The sequence below is a fragment of the Heterodontus francisci genome, chromosome 29, assembly GCF_036365525.1.
Source record: "Heterodontus francisci isolate sHetFra1 chromosome 29, sHetFra1.hap1, whole genome shotgun sequence".
Lineage (NCBI taxonomy): Eukaryota > Metazoa > Chordata > Chondrichthyes > Heterodontiformes > Heterodontidae > Heterodontus > Heterodontus francisci.
Window position 1 is genome coordinate 38,341,143 of NC_090399.1, and position 13,671 is coordinate 38,354,813.

At 43.2% G+C, this 13,671-nt stretch overlaps 1 pseudogene; it reads right to left on the minus strand.

Moving 5' to 3' along the window:
• LOC137345774 (nuclear factor 7, brain-like) overlaps positions 1-13,671 on the minus strand; it is a 61,488-nt pseudogene that overhangs the window by 47,148 nt on the left and 669 nt on the right.

Genomic DNA, 13,671 nt, shown 5'->3' on the forward strand with positions numbered 1-13,671 from the left:
AATGATATTAATAGTTCATTTATGGGATAACGTATAAATTGGAGTCTTGCATCGGGCATCATATAAATTGTTCTCGCGGCTGGGATCATATCATTTGGAAATTTAATTGTTTTGATCTAAATCTAATGCCAATTACAAAGAAATACAAGGAACCAGGTCTCTTGTATAATAAGGTACAGTCTACACCATAGTAATGGCATTAGCGGTTGCAGGAGAATTTTTGGGAAAGCAGAGTGTTTCCCTGAGTGACTTGATAACTTTAACTAAGAACAAATTAAAAGAATTGGCAGCAAAATTGTGTTTGGAATTGAAATTAGGTGCCAAATAAGCAGAGATAATTAACATAATAGACCAACATCTGGGGAGAGGAGGAGGAAGAGGAAGATGGAGGAGGAAGAATATGAGGAACACGAAAGCAGCAGGTCAGAGAGCGATGCAGTGGTATTGGCTCGGATACAGTTAAAAATGAAAAAGAAACTTGAGGCAGAAAAAGAATTAAGGAAACTTGAAGATCAGAGAGAAAGTGAAAGAGAGGAGTGGGAATTTAAGTTAAAAGAGATGGAATTAAAACAAAGGGTTAGTCTTAAATCCAGGGAAAATTCAGGTCAGGAAAAAAGCTGAATTCAGCTCAGTACCCTGCGAAACATTGTTTACATTTATACAGGCTCTTCCTAAGTTTGAGGAAAGGCACGGCAGAAGAATTTTTCATATCTTTTGAAAAAAATAGCCAAACAGATGAAAAGGCCAAAAGAAAGCTGGACATTGCTTTTGCAAAGCAGGTTCGGAGGCAGAGCTCATGAAGTTTATGCCATATTTCCTGAAGAGGCTTCTGCAGATTATGAGATGGCAAAAAAAATGCTATTCTTGCTGCGTATGAGTTAGTCCCTGAAGCTTACCGTCAGAGGTTTCGGAACTTATGGAGATTGGCTGGTCAAACATATTTAGAATTTGAGAGGGTGAAGCAAATTACTTTTGACCATTGGATATGGGCATTAAAAAATGGAAACCACATTTGAGAACTTTCAAGAATTGATTCTCTTAGAAAAGTTTAAAAACTCCATTCCATCAATAGGGAGAACTCAAAGATAACCTGAAAGTTTTGAAAGCTAGGCAAGCAGCAGAGATTGCTGATGATTTTGAGCTTTTGTCCGCCACCCCCACAAACCCGAGAAGGATACAAAATGGGAGAGTGAAAGGAAGGCAAGTAGCCAGGGACAAGAAGGAACAGCTGGGAACGCCCCAGGATCACCTCCTCAGGTCAGAAAGGAAGGTGCTAAGGGTAAAAGTGAGGTTCACAAGCTAAAGTGTTATCATTGCCACAAAACGGGTCACCTTCATTCAGAGTGCTGAAAATTGCGAGGTAAACTCATAGGACTTGTTGGGGTACGCAAAGCTAGTGCAGAGGAAAAGACTCTGACTGAGAGTATGGAAGACCAGTCTGTAGCTTTAATGACAGCTGTGAAACCAGATACTAAAACTAAAAAGGAGTGTAGTGAGAGTTATAATGAATGTTTGTCGAAGGGGAGAGTAACTCCATATCCTGTAAGTGAGGCAGGAAAACCTATCATTATACTCAGGGACACAGTGGCAGCCCAAATACACTTGCTGGGAAAAGATATAAGGTTTTCACCAGAGAGTGCCTTGAACGCGAAAGTTTTAGTTAATTGAATTGACGGGGTGTATATACCCGTACCTTTATATGTCTTCTTTTCTTTCTTTCTTTTGGGCCTCCTTATCTCGAGAGACAATGGATACGCGCCTGGAGGTGGTCAGTGGTTTGTGAAGCAGCGCCTGGAGTGGCTATAAAGGCCAATTCTGGAGTGACAGGCTCTTCCACAGGTGCTGCAGAGAAATTTGTTTGTTGGGGCTGTTGCACAGTTGGCTCTCCCCTTGCGCCTCTGTCTTTTTTCCTGCCAACTACTAAGTCTCTTCGACTCGCCACAATTTAGCCCTGTCTTTATGGCTGCCCGCCAGCTCTGGCGAATGCTGGCAACTGACTCCCACGACTTATGATCAATGTCACACGATTTCATGTCGCGTTTGCAGACGTCTTTATAACGGAGACATGGACGGCCGGTGGGTCTGATACCAGTGGCGAGCTCGCTGTACAATGTGTCTTTGGGGATCCTGCCATCTTTATATAAAGTATGCCTAAAGAGCGACTTAATATCTGGGATAGTAACTGTAGGTGTTGTCCACAGTTTGCCAGTAAAGGGAATTGATCTACTCCGAGGAAATGATTTGGCTGGACCAAAAGTATCAGTTTCTCCTATAATTACAGAGGAACCAAGTGAAATTGAAGAAACTGAACAATTGCAGGAACAAGTTTCGGGAATATTTCCTGTGTGTGTAGTCACCCGAGCAAAGACTAAATAGGATCCATTGTCAGAGGTAAAATGGGCAAAACAAACAGATAGCCAAGTATCTGAAACTTTATTTGGGGATTTAGATAATCCAAATGAGATGTTTACAGATCATCTATTATTGCAGCACAGCAAGCTGATCCAGAGATATACCGAATGGCACACATGGCTCTGTCAGAAGCTAAGGTGAACGGAGTTCCGGAAGGCTATTAATTGTCAAACGGGGATTTGAGGAGAAAATGGAGACGACCCCATAGACCTGCCGATGCAGACTGGACAGTTGTTGAACAGATAGCGTTACCACCTAAATATCGCCAAAGATTTTTCAGGTTAGCACACGACATTCCTTTTGCAGGACATATGGAAATTTGGAAGACCAAATCATGCATAAGCCAACATTATTACTGGCCAGGTCTTACAAACGATGAGACACAATTTTGTAAGACATGCCATACCTGTCAAATGGTGGTAAAACCTCAACCTACCATAAAACCGGCACCACCAGCTCCTATACCAGTGATTGAGGAGCCATTTAGCAGGGTGTTAGACTGTAGGACCCTTGCCAGAAACAAAAGCGGGGCATCAATGCATACTTACTATCATGGATATGGCTACTCAATTTCCAGAGGCTATTCCTTTGAGGACAATTACTGCTAGATCACTCATAGAAAAGTTAACCCAATTCTTTACAAGATATGGGTTACCACTTGAAGTTCAATCAGATCAAGGTTCTAATTTCATGTCTAGGATATTTCAAAAAATCATGGACAATTTGGGGATTAGACAGTTGAAATCTTCAGCATATCAGCCACAGACACAGGGAGCTTTAGAAAGATTTCACCAGACTCTCAAACATACTGTCACGAATATCCACATGACTGGGATAAAGGACTAGACTTTCTTTTATTTGTCAGCAGAGACTCACCGAATGAGTCTACAGGCTTCAGTGCTTTCAGTGGTTTACAGACACGAAGTAAGAATTCCGCTAAAACTTTTAAAAGCCAGATTCTTGGAACAAAAGAATGAATCTTAGATACTAGACTATGTATCTGTGTTCCAGGAAAGGCTCACAAAAGCTTGCAGTGTAGCTTCGGGACAACTTAAAGCATCCCAAGCCAATATGAAAAAATGGGCAGACAAGAATGCAAAAGCCCATGATTTTTAACTAGTGGATGAAACATTGGTGTTGTTACCATTACAGGGAGAACCATTAAAAAGCATGGTTCAGTGGCCCATAAAGAGTGATCAAAAGAATGGGTAAGGTAGATTATTTGATTGACACCCCTGATCGCTAGAAGAACCGATTGTGTCACATCAATATGCTAAAGCAATATTATCACAGGGAGGAGGCAGTACAGGTATGTCAGGTAATCGGGACTGTTGAGAAGGAAAAGGATCGTGAGGATGAGGCAGGAGCAGTCCTAGGAAATTCTCAGAATGAACCTCTAACTATCAGATCAGCAAATACAGAATGTCGAGGAAAATTAGATAATATGCGTTTGCATTTAGAGGGAAAACAGTGTGAAGACCTAACCAGGCTTTTCACAATGTCTCAAAGTGTTTGTCGGGATAAGCAGGAATGTACAACCTGAGCGACACATGATGTGGGCATAAGTAGAACCATTCCTTTAAAACAACATCCTTGCTGCTTAGGACCAGACAAACAGGCCCAAGCGGTCATGCCATAACACCATTTACTCACCTGATCACTGAGGCTCAGTGTGCAATCTGAGAAGATCGTTCAGCATAAGACCTCATTACAGCCTTGGACCACACATGGACAAAACACCTGAATTTCAGAGGTGAGCAGAGAATGGCTCAACATCAAGGCAGCATTTGACCAAATGTGGCATCAAGGAACCTGAGCAAAACGGAATGGGAATCGGGGGAAAACTCCCTGCTGGCTGGAGTCATACCGAGCACAAAGGAAGCTGGTTATTGGAGGAGGTCAATCATCTCAGCTCCAGGATGTCACTGCAGGAGTTCCTCAGGGCAGTGTCCTCAGCCCAACCAGCTTCAGTGACCTTCCCTCCATCACAAGCTGAAAAGTGGGGATGTTCGCTAAAGATTGAACTGTCTTCAGTTCCATTCACAATTTCTCAGATAATGAAGCAGTTCATGCCTGCACGCAGCAAGTCCTAGACAACATTCAGGCTTGAGCTGATAAGTGGTAAGTAACATTCGAACAAGGCAAGTGCCAGGCAATCACTGTGCCACAGAAGCGAGTCTAAGCACCTCCACTTGGTATTCAATGTCATTACCAAAACTGAATCCCCCAACATTAAAATTCCAGGGGTGACCAGAAACTTAACTGGTTCAGCCACTGTGACTACAAGAGAAGCTTGGAGGCTAGGTATTCTTCAGTAACTGAATCACCTCCTGACTTCTCAAAGCCTGACCAACACCGACATGACATAAGTCAGGATTGTGATGGAATACTCTCCAATCGCCTGGATGGCTACAGCAACACTTAACAAGTTCAACACCATCCAGGACAAAGCAGTCGCTTGATCAAACACCAGCACCTTATAAATTTACTGTCTTCATCACTATGGCTGCAATGTGTACAGTCTACCAGACACACTACAGCAACTTGCCAAGACTCCTTTGACAGCACCTCCCAAACCTGCTGAAAGACAAGGTCTGCAGGTACATGGGAACAGCACCACCTCTGAGTTCCCCTCCAACCCACCCAACATTCTGAACTGGAAATATATCACTGTTCCTACATATCACAGTCAAAATCCTGGAACTCATTTCTTACCAGATGCATTGGGAGAATATCTTTCCCACACGGATTGCAGCAGTTCAAGACAGCGGCTCACCACCACCTTCTCCAGGGGAATTAGGGATGGATAATAAATGCTGGTTTTTCCAGTGAAATCCACATCCCAAAATGAATAAATAAAAAATAAAAATGTGTTTGTTCATCTATTGTGCTTCTTGTTTTTAATATTGTAAATTAATTTGGCTTTAACCTTTCCCATTCTCTTGTCCTCTTTCACGATTGACCTTTTTGCCTCCACCTCTCATTTTCGATCCCCATTCTTTACTACTTTCTAACCATCTTATTTTGTCCTTAACATTTCTCCCATTGTCTCTCTTATTTTTCTCTTCATTGGTGAATTATTATTTCTGTCATTCCTTTTCCTCTTCTCATCTTCATTCTACTGATCTTTGGACTGGTTTCTTTCTTTCTCCCTCTCAGACCTTTTTAGCTGATTATTTCTTACTTACCTTTTCCACCCGTCATTTCCCATTTTTTTATTTCCCTATTTAACTCCACATCTCTCTCATTTTAAACCTTAATTCCTCATCTTTCATTTTGTATTTACCATGTTTCATCTCTTCAATCCCAATTTTTCCTCTCCATATAATCTCTTCAGTTGGTTTTCTTAATTGTAATTTAATTTTACTTTTGTTTATTTCCCATTTTACTCCTTCCAGTTGCTCTCATTTTCTCCTGACCTTTTACTATTCTGAACTGATTTATTTGTTTCTATTTATCTTTTCTTTGCTCAATTCCTTTCCCTGTTTCACATTTCAATCTCTTTTCTCTTTATCTACTCCCTAATTTTTCTACATTCTTTTCCTCATATTCATTCTATTTCCCTTTGAACATTTCAGTTGCTCATTTTTTTATTAACCTGTCTCTTCTCATCTCCCACACTTTCCTCTGTACTTTTTGTCTCCATCACATTATTCTTGTTTCTCTGTTTCTCGCTTCCTCACATCTCACTTTTCCATTTCCCTTTATTAGTTCCTGCTTAACTTTTCCTCTTGATTCCCTCATTTTTCCACTAACCTTTTCTCTCCTTCATATCTCTCATTTTTACCTCAAACAGATACACAACATGATGGGATTGGCACGATCACATTTACACACTCCTTAATCTGACACAATTGGGAGCTCTCTGAAATGTTCACCATGATTGGGACATTACCAGACGAGGTCAACTCCTCAGAGAAGTGCAGACAGTGTCCATACAAAGATTGTCAGCAAATTCCCCCTGAAGCAGTGGGACTAATATCACTACCTCTCAGGTGGGCATTTCCTCCAGAACCCAAAGATACACTTGTAAATTTCTCCATGAACCAACCTCCCAAAATTACCCACAGCCATTCTATTTCTAGGCCCCAGAGATTAGTCTTCAATTAAATTCTGCTTCTCCGGAGACTGGGTCGTGCACCTGGGATCACAATTCAAAAAAAAAAATTATTTTCAGCATTCCCTGCAGTCTAAGAAAAGGAATCAAAGGAAGACCAGTAAGTTCAAGTGGGTTTTTTTGATACAGGAGCTGATGAAGGGATGTTCTGCTGCTGATGGGTGAAACAGACCCAAGGGCAGTGTTGGTGCCATTAGAGGGAATCCTCCTCACACTCATGAAGTGCCAGAGACTGGATTCTTTATCAGTCAGATGAAGCTTTCCATGGATATGGAGATGTCATCTCATTACTTCAGAGGGACTGTGCTTTGTGTCCCCAATCTGACCCAGCATTAACAGGAATGGTGACTAAGGGAGTTAGAAGTTACCACTTGTGTCTCCAAAGAGTTATGGGTGATGTAAAAGAGGAGAAAATGATCTGTATAAATTTCCCCTCTGATCCAGCGTTGGCCTCTGTACCATTAGCCTCTGGAGAGGAAACATCACAATAAATGGAATTGAAACAAATTGGATGTTCGAAACAATGAGAGAGATTCACTGTCAGCCCATCAAATGGGACCAAACCCACTCCAGAAGCAGCAGTGGGAAAGGAAATGTAAGTGGGAAATGTTGATCCTCCTGCTCAGTCCATGGCCCAGCACATTAGTGCTTCAGTTATTCCAGATTAGCACCTTCCTTCCTTCTTTTCCTCCTTCCTTTCTGTTGGGTCAAATGTCATATAATTCTGATCTTCCCAATGATCAATACTTCAATGTTATTTATCTGTGTCCAGTTTGGTTTCCAATCCAATTTGTAACAGGCCTCGTAAGTGTTAAGTGGGCGGCACAGTGGCGCAGTGGTTAGCACTGCAGCCTCACAGCTCCAGGGACCCGGGTTCGATTCTGGGTGCTGCCTCTATGGAGTTTGTAAGTTCTCCCTGTGACCATGTGGGTTTTCGCCGGGTGCTCCGGTTTCCGCCCACAGCCAAAGGCTTGTAGGTGATAGGTAAATTGTCCATTGTAAATTGGCCCTAGTGTAAGTAGGTTGTAAGGAATATGGGATTACTATATTAGTATAATACAGTAATACTGGGTTAGTATAAATGGGTGGTTGTTGGTTGGCACAGACTCGGTGGGCTGAAGGGCCTGTTTCAGTGCTGTATCTCAAAATAAATAAATAATCTAATATTGACTGTTACTCTTCTTGATTTGCAGCCAATCTGGATTAATTGTAACCAACAAGCATTTCAAACACATGTATCTGGTATGAACACACCATGATCTGAGGATCTTTACTTTGTTCAGAATCCAGTTCCTCAAAGTTTTACATTTTCTGAGTCTTTCCTTCACCGTCTCTTGGGTCGAGTGACTGACTGTCTTTTACAGCAGAGCTGCTGTTATCTCCCTCCGCAGGGGAATTCCAGCATTTCTCCATCTACCACAGCACAGCAACAGGTGTGGGAGGATAGATGTTGCTGAGTGTGACTGCACATGTCCTACCTCTTTGACGTCACTGTGATGGAAATCACACCTGCCAAATGGAAATGTATTCATTTTGTCACATGGAACACTGCTTGAAATGTTTTTACTGGACATTGCAAATAATTTTTATAAGAACAGAAATGAACAGCTGAAAACATGGTTGCACATTTGTATTCTGAGAAGACAAAGACTAGCTGAGAAACAGCTGAATAGAGAGTCAATGGGAGTGCTCCTTGATTCAATTGACAAGATTGATCTTGGCAATAGTGGTGATCAACATCCTTTGACTTTGAAAGAGACAAAACTCCACCCCCCCACCGAGTATGTCTGAAAGCCTTTGAAATCCAACAACCCTCCAAGAAGTTTGTGTTTCAAATAAAGAGATTGTCACATGACCTAACTGCTGATAACACTGGGGCTTTTGAATTGTGCCTCACAGAAAGAAAAGGAGACTGCAATTCTAATTCTCAGAAGACATCTCTCTCCCTCTCCAGCAAAGTCTGAGGAAAATCACAGGGGCAGCTTCTCTGCTTCAAGACTACAGACAAAGCCTCTCTTCGGCCTTCTGGTACCAGAGAAGCAAGCTTAGAATTGTGCGCCTGGCAAAAGTATAGGGGAGAATGCAGATATGGATCCTGCTACCTCTTGCGTGCAAAGCAAATGCTCTACCATTTGAGCTAACTCCCTGGTCTCTGCTGGCACCTTACCCGAGCATGCTTCACAGGAGCCCCTCAGTATCCACCTCCATGTTGCTCTGTGACCAGCAGTGAAATCCTGCTTCAGGTTGACCCGCTGCCTGAACACATTAAAGTACAGCCCACGTATGAAAACCTCAGAGAGGTAATTCTCCTTGAAGAATTTAAAAACTCTCTCCCACTCTTTATAAAGACCCATGTGGAGGAACAAAGTGCACATGCCAAGGCAAGCCACAGTTCTGGCTGATGGGTTTGCTCCAATACCCAAGTGAAAACCTTTTCCTTTCACCCCCACAAATCTGAAAAAGGACAAAGTGTAGGAAGGTGATAGGAGCCCAAGCTGTCCTGGGAGGGAAAGAAAAGCAATATACACAGGGGGCCCTCCTCAAGCCAAAAGAGATAGTGCTAAAAGAAAGAGTGAGAGCTGGAGACCTGTGTGCTTCCATTGTAATAGGGCAGGTCACCTCAGAGCTGACTGTTGGAAACTATGGGGAAGCCTGTAGGGCACACCCGCTCAGTGCAGGAGAAGGGACCCTGATGGAAAATGCAGCAGAGAAGGCTGTGGCTTTAACTGGAGAAGCAGAAAGACCCAAAAAAAAATACTGCTGCACGAGCAGGAAAATGTAATAAGATCCCTGAAATTTATCAGGATTGTGTGTCTGGAGAGAGAGTAACCCCATACCTCTTGAGTGGAACAAGCAAACCCATATTTATCCTCAGGGGTGAAGGTGGTAGCTTACCCAATAGTGAAAAGAGAGACCAAAGGAGGTAGGAGAGACAGGTCAGTGGCAGGGGATGGTCCCCTGCATTCCCCGTGAATGTCTTGAGACTTGACCAAACTAGCTCTCCCAGAGGAGGCTGAATTGGCACTGCAGACAGATAACCATGCTGACTGTCTGAAACTTTCTTTGGAAAGTTAGAGGACCCAGGGAATGGATTAAATGAACCTTCCCTAGTTGAGGCTCAGTGACACGACCCAGTATTAAGAGAGTTAGCACAGGCTGTCCAAACTGAAATTGAAGCAGAGGGAGTCCATGATTGTTACTATGTAAAAGAATGAGGTACTGATAAGGAAATGGAGTTCTTCTTACAGATCTGAGGATAAAAATAGTGGACAGTGGTTCACCAGTTAGTGGTGCCACAGAGGGACTGGAGAGAAATATTAAGAATGGCTGTACATATCGGTATACGAAAAGACCAAAGCCCGCATAAGACAGCAGTTTGACTGGCCAAAACTCCAACAATGTGGTGGAGTATGGTAGGAGTTGCCACATGTGCCAGAGCAGCATTGGTGAATTGTGAGGGAGCCCTGCTGAGAACAAAAGGGGACAGACAGGCACAGGTCTGGCAGAGAGTTAGAGAGAGAGGGGACAAAGAGGACAGGTTAAAGGAGGTCCGGGAGCATTCACAAATGCAAAGACCTACTGTCCAAAATGTTGGAAATATTAGACCCCACATCCTCCTATGTAAATACAGACCACAGAAACACTTTACTAGGACAGTGAACAGCATTTGCAGAAACCTGCAGGGGCAAAGAAAGTCAAGAGGGCAGAGAAATGGTGAGGGCGATGCCTCACCAAGTCGAAGTGCCACAGGAGTGTGCAGTAGAATCTGGACAAATACCAGTAAGCAGGAATGTCCCAGAGGACACAGGGGAGATTAGCAAGAACTCCTCCCCCACAGTCTGGAGAAAAGGGAAACAATGCCCTGAAGTTAACAGCACTTGCATGACTCACCAGAAGACAAAGTGAGGTCAGAGTAGATCCACCCACTGCAGACTCACAGGATCAGAACTCAAGCCCAAACCTAATCAAATCCAACAATCTCCCTGTAAACCCCAATAAAATCAAAGGCACCCTCAACAATTATGGAAATTTGCAGGCAGCAAGCTCCCCCAAAAAACAACATGTTTATTGGAATGCCCATTCCCAGATTACAAACTGATACTAAAGAAACTTTAAACCCACTGGGCAACACCTAACCATCTCAGACCCACTTCAAGTGAAAAAGGCAGTTTAAAGCAATGCTGCTTCAAAGAAAAGACACCATTTGAAACTTGTTTTACTGTGCATTTTTTTTAAAGTTATTTGCAAAGAGCAGAACTGAACAGTTGAAAATATGGCTGCATATTTGCATTCTAAGACAAGGACTAGCTGAGAGACAGTTGAATAGAGAGACAATGGGAGTGTTCCTTGATTCAATTAGCAAGATTGGTCTAGGCTATAGTGGTGATCAACATTTTGTAGCAGCTAAACTCCACAATCCCCCACCCCCCTGCACCGAGTATGTCTGAAAGACTTTGAAATCCAACAACCCTCCAAGAAGTTCCTGTTTCAAACAAACAGATGGTCGCATGATCTACCTGCTGGTAAGACTGGGGCTTTTGAATTTTTTTCCCAGATTAATAAATGACCTCAACAACATGGTTGTTAAATTTAAAATAAAGAAGTAGGGTTTGTTATCATTCAAACTCGGGAACAGGATTAACTTCACAATGCATGCATATAGATATACAAGGAAAGGTTAAAAGCATAAAAAGGCAAGGACATTTACTAAATAGAACTATAAACTCACAGGAATTTCAGTCAAAATTAGAGTCCTTCTTTAATTATCAAAAAGTCCAAACAAACCGGAGATTACCGACTGAAAACGCCGAAGGCTACGTTTGCTGACAACACAACCATTAGGTGGCACAATACTTGCACATGCACAAATGCAGCCTCTTCAACTGGAATGTCAATGTCTGCGACGTTCAGGCAGCTGCCAGGATTACAGATGGCGCTGCTCAATTTATCACAGGAAATGCTTGTGCCTAGATCATTCCAATAAACTAACCTTATATTAATTTGGATAGAAGCCCAGTAATATACTACTTTGTAGATATAGGATATTAAATATCACACTCAGATCCATATAATATTCCAGTAAGCCTATTAAATGCAAAAGGAATTTTGTGCTTGAATTTCTGTTGTAAGATAGTGAATAGTCACCCCTATCGAAAATCGGGCAGAGTATAAAATGTGCTGCCAACTCATTATCGTACTTTGTTGATATGACTTACCAGGACTAATTTCACCCAAACAAAGCGACTAGCTCCCACCCCACCAGTCGTGCCCCCCTCCCTCGGTAACTGGTTTTCTCCCCCTTCTCCCCACCAGCCCTTCCCCCTCGCTCAGCCACTTGGCGGAGGGTGGGGAGCAAGTGGCCAGAGAGCTGGGTGGTGCGAAGCGAGGGACAATTAACCAGGGGACTGGGGTGGGCAGTGAGATTTGGAGCTAATGGCTGAGGGGAGGAAGCATCGAGGCCTGAAGCGAGTTTCCGATGGGGCAAGAGTGGGGCGGCAGCGAGTGACAGTGATCAAGCTCCAGCCTCAAAGTCTCCCATTCAGCCAAATGAGTGGTTGGATACCCGATAATGCTTTAGTACACATGCACAAAGATGGACCAGGCATGGATACGCAATGACGTTGGCGCTGCGCGATGCTGTCATCCCGCGTAAGCGCCACTTTTTCCTGGTAAGATGTAGCTGCGCATGTGTGCGTTTTGGCGCACTCTGATGACATCATCAGGTTGCTGCGTTGTCAGGAATCACTTAGATTTCCTAATGATGGAGCCGCTGTTGGACATACCTCTTCTCTAACAAATTCCTTCTTCGAAGGTAAATAGAGGTAGCTTAATTTTCTGAAGTCACGTTTTCTTAGATGGAGAGGAAAGCTGGCAGAAAACAAGGTTGCTTCTTGCACTATGTCATTTTAATCTTCTTGTAGGAAAGATCCCAGAGAGGAGTGTAGAGAGAGGTAGGCAGCTGACCTAATCTTCTGAACAGGGCAGCTGTGGTTTTCAAACAAGCTGTACTCTCAAGTGCTGCAGTTTCAAATCCAGGCAGGTTGGAAAGGGTGGCTCCTGGACAAGCCATACTACATGATCTCCTTCCTCCATTTTAACAAGGGGAACACAACTAAAACTTAACATGCTGTATACAATGGCAGTTGACAACAATACCTAAGTGTACAAAATACAATTTACAGTTGGTTCTCTCCTATATGTGATAACTACTCAGTAATTTATTTCACGAGCACGTGCAAAATGGCTGCCTCATTGTAGGAAAACCTGCATTGATATTACACCTTTTATAACCTTGAGACTTCCCAAAGCACCAAGTGTAGTCACTGTTGTCATGTAGACATTGGTATGTGTAACAGCCACAACACACACTAAGTGACTGCAGATTACAAACCTTTCTGGACACGGGCAGATCAGACCAACTTACTTCAGTGTGTGCAATCTACAGTCCTTGTTTCTGCAACACATCTTTCAAAGAGACCACCTTCTGGTTTAGTGAGTTAAGAAAGCAACTCCTTTATTCTGCAAGGGAGACAGGAAGGAAGTGTAATGAGCTGTGCTACCTGGATACCAGACTAGTTCTGTAAAGTTACTAAATAGAAGAGAAGCCAGAATTACCCCATGATAAAGTATACAGGAGACCCCAGTCCACCTTCATGTACTGACTGACTTGTACATTTCCACCATTCCGCCCATCACCATTCTCACCTTTGAGAAGGGATCCCATACCTTGCATGTTGTGATGAATTCAATTCTGTCTCTAAATTTGTGCTGCTTGTGAAGTTTCGAGTCCCTGCACACCGGGCAGATGAACATCCCGTCCGTCTCACAAATCAGGGTCAGTTTTTCTTGGTGTTCCTGGCACAGATGCCTCTCCTCCTCAGTCACCTCCTGCGGACCGGTCAGCTTGTGAATGTTGTCCACCATATTCCTCAACACACGGTTCGGCTGCAGGGTCAGCTCTGCAGCATCATCACCACTCTGGGGGCAACAGATAGACCCTCCCTGCACCTTCCTGCAGGACACAATACAGGAGCAGCAGAAATTACACTCACAGTCCACTAGTCGAGGATCAACAAATAATCCGAGGCAAAGGGGACAGATGACGGCTTCTCCATAACTCCCATTCTCTGCACTGCAAGACT